Below are 6000 nucleotides of genomic sequence, written 5' to 3'. Positions count from 1 at the left end.
GATTTTAAATAACTTCTCATCAGCTTGTAAATATTGACTGTAGGAGTCTAACTTAAGTGTCTTCCCAAATGTCATGTTCCTTGCACTCATATTACCTCCAGGGTAATGTCATGTCTCTCATATTACCCCCAGGGATCATCTGAGTATGCTGGGGGTGGGAGAGTTGTTAAGGTGGAAAAAGTAATTTAGAGTGAGGGAGAGCCAGCAGCTTCAAGACTAAAGATACTTGGAAAACCTGCTCTCAAGAAAGAATCAACCTAAAGTGTATGTAGATAGAGTATTGCTGACTGAAGAAAAATGCACAACCTAACGGTTACATGTTTTATGGACTTTACTGAGAACTATAGCCCAGGAGACAGTCTCTCAAATAGCTCTGAGGAACTGCTCGGAAGAGGTAAGAAGTCAGGATATATACGAGTTTTGCTCAAAAATAATTAATCAAACATCAAAGATAACTGTTAATCACAAAAAAAAAGACATCTAGTTAGTGATTTTAGTGCTTTCTCATGTGTGCGAAGATGCAAGAATCTAGACACACTGAAATTATTCATTAGATATGCACCTTAACTATGTAGGGCCAGTATTCTGTTTTCTTTCACCTTGAATTCCCCTGAGGGTGCACCACTGGGGGATGGGGGGGGGGGGTGGTCTGCAATAATCCATGGCTTAATGGCAGCAATATTGTTGTTTATTGGAAAAGCAGACATTTTTTTGTTGCAGTTGAGGGTGACTGTGCACTATATGTAGGTGAAAGACAGAAAGAAAGACAGAGACACAGGGATAGAGAATATTGTGAGGGAGAGTGGAATGGAATATAAGAATGAATATTCGGGCTAACATAGCAGCAGTGTATCCAGCAAGCATCATTAGAGAAGGTAGAAGCCTTGGGAGTTGCAGACACTGTGGATGTACTCTGTGTTCGGCAGAAAAGAATTGTGCATTATATGTTATGGTCATGTAGCAGAGTCAAAGAATCTAAAAATTAGATTCCAAGATTTCCATACCAGGTCTGTAAATCGACAGTGCATGGATACCATGCACAGTACCCTACTTGCACAGTATATTGAAATAAGCGTTATGTATATCAGACAGCAATCCAGATCTAGGTCTGACCTAGAGCAGGTCAGGAGAGCAGTTCCTCTCCTGAGTGTCTATATAAATGCATGCCTGTGAGCTCAGAAAGGCAGCAGTGAGCACTGACTTGAAACAAGATCTTAGTCCTCTGCCCAGGAATTAGACCTGAGCAGCCTGGGTGAAAACCAGAAATCCTAACTGCTAATCTACCAGGGACTGGAGGCTAGACGCAGAGTTCCCCTGGCTCTTGCCCATTCAATTCATTGAAAAATGAATTTCACAAGGAGACAAAAACTGTAAAAACAAGTTCATAGTTTATTATTAGAGGTACAGTACAAGTGGAAGAGCACACAGAGAAGCAGTTTAAGACAAAGCCAAGGCAGAGATACACAGCTGGGGAGAAAGGGTATGCAGTGTCTCCCTTGCCTCAAGGACAGGAAATAAGTGACTTATTGATCTTTTACTCAGCAGGGTTTAGCCCCTCTCTGTCTCTGCCATGCTGTTTGTTATCTTTAAGTGTCCACAGAAGACAATGCCCAGTTCCTGTTGTTATTTTCATCCCAAAGTGGGAACAGGAAGTTGATTGTAAATATCTAGCCTAGAGACCATCTGCCGCCTTACCCAAGAAATGTAAATAGGAGGCTACATGTGAATGCCAAGACTGGAGCTCATCTACCTCCTGCCTCACCTGGTATACCATGAGACATGATCATAGCAGTATTGTTTGTAATGATCCCAAACTGAAAATGTGTTTGTTTGGCAATCAAGTGCATTTATACTTCTTTACATAGACCATAGCCCACCAGGCTCCTCTGTCCATGAGATTCTCCAGGCAAGAACACTGGAGCCGGTTGCCATTTCCTTCTCCAAGGGATCTTCCCAATCATGGGATCGAACCTGGGTCTCCTGCTTGGCAGGCGGATTCTTTACCACTGCACCATCTGGGAAGCCCCTTGTAATGACCCCAAACTGAAAATGTGTTAATGTATTAATGCAGAGTGGTTGTACTTCTTTAGATGGAACCTTTACATTTTTCTTTATTTTGGAATAATCTTTTTGATGAATCCTTCTCCATTATCTTTGCTGTTTTCTTCTAGACTTTCAATTGGCTATGTGTTGGAGTTTCTTATTCTCACTTCTATATATCTATGGCTCATTTTTATGCTTTCCTCCATTTAATTTCTCTTCGTGCATTTTGGGTAATTTCTTTAGAGCTACCTTCTATTTCACTAAGTTTACCTTCAATCATCTCTGTTCTGCTATTTAATTTGTACATTGACTTGTTGATATTGGAGACTAATTTCTCAGTTCTCAGAGATTTACTTGATTTATTTTAATCCTGTTCTTTTTATTGTGCTGTCCTATTTTTATTATGCTTTCTATTCCTTCTTTTAGCTTATTAAACATTTTGAGCAGACTTATTTTATTATCTTTCACATTATTTTATTATCTTTAATTATTGGGATGTGAGTTTTCTTTTATGTCTACTGATTCTTTTACTAATGTGATTTGTATTTATTGTGTCCTCATTGCCACGGAGGGTTTTTTTTAATTAATATTTTATATATTTTTCTCCACAGAAGTCCCATCTGACCTAGATTAAGGGGAAAAATCCATATAGAACTATTTTGTATTTGTTCTGTCAAGGTCCCAGGAATGTTAATGGTCCCAGAACAGTTCTTGTGTTAATTCTTAGCACATAGTTCACACTCCATGCAGACAACAAAATATCAAGGCCTCAAACCAGTGCATATCACAAGCTTGGGGTTTTAATTACTCCAGAATATATTTTTTTATTATACCCACAGACCTAGTAAGTTTTTTCATCACTTCTCAGGACCAGTGGACAGGGTTTTCTCGCCCACTAGTCATAAGCTTTTCATCTGTTAAAGGATACAGCTTTACTCAGGGGGCCTCTTTTGCAGAGCCCCACCCCCCACTGGTCCAAAGGCAAGGTGTTTGATCCCCATATGAACAAGAGAAACACAGCCCCCAGCACCTAGGAATAACCAGTTCAGTTCAGTGGCTCAGTCGTGTCCGACTCTGGACTCCATGAGCTGCAGCACGTGAGGCCTCCCTCCCTGTCCAACACCAACTCCGGAAGCCCACCCAAACTCATGTCCATTGAGTTGGTAATGCCATCCAACCATCTCACCCTCTGTCATCCCCTTCTCCTCCTGCCCTCAATCTTTCCCAGCATCAGGGTCTTTTCAAATGAGTCAGCTCTCCACATCAGGTGGCCAAAGTATTGGAGTTTCAGCTTTAGCATCAGTCCTTCCAAGGAACACCCAGAACTGATCTCCTTTAGGATGGACTGGTTGAATCTCCTTGCAGTCCAAGGGTCTCTCAATCAAAAGCAAAAATAAATAAATAAATAAAATGATGTTTCACTTTGTCAAAAAAAAAGTCTTCTCCAACACCACAGTTCAAAAGTACCAATTGTTTGGTGCTCAGCTTTCTTTATAGTCCAACTCTCACATCCATACATGACCACTGGAAAAACCAAAGCCTTGACTAGACAGACCTTTGTTGGCAAAGCAATGTCTCTGCTTTTTAATATGCCGTCTAGGTTGGTCACAACTTTCCTTCCAAGGAGTAAGCGTCTTTTAATTTCATGGCTGCAGTCACCATCTGCAGTGATTTTGGAGCCCAAAAAAATAAAGTCTCTCACTGTTTCCACTGTTTCCCCATCTATTTGCTATGACCAGGACACAAATGAGCTGCCACTCTGTCACTTCACTCTTACTATTATGGACTTAGCATTTCTCTTTGTTACAGGCAGGCTTGAGCTTGACTGCATAGTCTATAATCTTTAGGTTACATTTCACTCAGCATTTAAAGTCTTTGAAGTATGTGTTGAGATGAGTGAGTGGTCTCTATTACCTTACTCTGCCTTGTTACCAGAAATGGCCCACAATGATGTTTGATATTACTCTAAGCACCCTGACAGGAGAGGAGTTTTTACAATTGCATCTTGTCCAGAAGAGGTCATTCAAAATGGGAAGGATCTGAAATTATCAAAATGAAAAACAATCTAGGGGACTGTGGGTCTCCAGCCAATGTTTAAAGATCTGTCATAAGAAAATGGAAATTCACTCAGTTCTCAGTGGCTTTGGAGGTGGCATTAGGTCCAGTGTGTGAAAGTTACCAGAAGACAAAATTTAGATCAATGCAAGAATGAGCAAAGTTCATAGCTGTTAAAATTATCCAGTAAGGATAGTCTGATTTTGAATTTGCTTTTGCCATAAATTTACAGTCTAGATTTTATTTTTGCTGGAGGACTGAAAACTGTATATTAATATATTAAGAATAGTCTGGGGGTTTTGTTTTGTTTTGTTTTAATGAACTCTGCCAATAAAGATGTTCATACTGGACTTTGCTGGCCATCTGCCAAATATATGAAATATATTGAAGATATTTTGAGCATTTTGTTTTTCAGTCTCTCAGGCGTGTCCAACTCTTTGTGACCCCATGGGCTGCAGCACACCAGGCTTCCTTGTCCTTCACCATCTCCCAGAGCTTGCTCAAACTCATGTCCATTGAGTAAGTGATACAATCCAACCATCTTGCCCTCTGTTACCTCCTTCTCCTGCTTTCAATCTTTCCCAGCATCAGGGTCTTTTCCAATGAGTCAGTTCTTCACATCAGGTGGCCAAAGTGTTGGAACTTCAACTTCAGCATTCATCCTTCCCGTGACTATTCAGGGTTCCTTTAGAATTGACTGGTTTGACCTTGCAGTCCAAGGGACTCTCAAGAGTCTTCTCCAACACCAAAGTTCAAAAGCATCAATTCTTTGGCACTCAGCCTTCTTTATGGTCCAACTCTCACATCCATTGGGCTTCCTTTGTGGCTCAGCTGGTAAAGAATCTGCCTGCAATGAGGGAGATCTGGGTTTAATCCCTGGGTTGGGAAGATCCCCTGGAGAAGAGAAAGTCTACCCACTCCAGTATTCTGGCCTGGAGAATTCCATGGACTGTATAGTCCATGGGGTCACAAAGAGTCAGACACAACTGAGCAACTTTCACTCACATCCATACGTGACTATTGGAAAAAACAAAGCTTTGAATAGGCGGACCTTAGTCAGCAAAGTAATGTCTCTTCTTTTTAATATGCTATCTAGGTTGGTCATAGCTTTTCTTCCAAGGAGTTTTTAATTTCATGGCTGCAGTCACCACCTACAGTGATTTGGGAGCCCCTCAAAATAAAGTCTGTTGCTGTTTCCATTGTTTCCCTATTTGCCATGAAGTGATGGGACTGGATGCTATGATCTTTGCTTTTTGAATGTTGAGTTTTAAGCCAGCTTTTTCACTCTCCTCTTTCACTTTCATCAAGAGGCTCTTTAGTTCCTCTTCTATTTCTGCCATAAGGATAGTGTCATCTGCATATCTGAGGTTATTGATATTTCTCCTGGCAATCTTGATTCCAGCTTGTGCTTCATCCAGCCCAGCATTTCACATGATGTACTCTGAATGAAAGTTAAATAAGTAGGGTGACAATATACAGACAGCCTTAAAGTATTCCTTTCCCAATTGGAATCAGTCCATTGTTACATGCCCTGTTCTATCTGTTGCTTCTTGACCTGCATACAGGTTTCTCAGGAGGCAGGTAAGGTGGTCTGGTATTCCCATCTCTTTAAGAATTTTACACAGTTTGTTTTGATCCATACAGTCAAAGGACTTAGCATAGTCAATGAAGAAGAAGCATCTATGGGATTCTCCAGGCAAGAATACTGAAGTGGGTAATCATTTCCTTCTCCAGGAGATCTTCCTGACCTAGGGATTGAACCTGGATCTCTGGCTTGCTGACAGATTCTTTACTGTCTGAGCCACTGGGGAACACTTTTGTGAGCATGGACCAATTATAAGGTCCTTTGGTTTTGTGACAAAATTCTAATCCTGTGACCTCAATTTTCATTATCTGTGATTC

The sequence above is a fragment of the Bos grunniens genome, chromosome 3 (assembly GCF_055505025.1).
Source record: "Bos grunniens cultivar Pamir isolate PY7600 chromosome 3, Bosgru_T2T1.0, whole genome shotgun sequence".
NCBI classification, from domain to species: domain Eukaryota; kingdom Metazoa; phylum Chordata; class Mammalia; order Artiodactyla; family Bovidae; genus Bos; species Bos grunniens.
The sequence above is the reverse complement of the archived record's forward strand: the minus strand, read 5'-3'. Positions refer to the sequence as shown.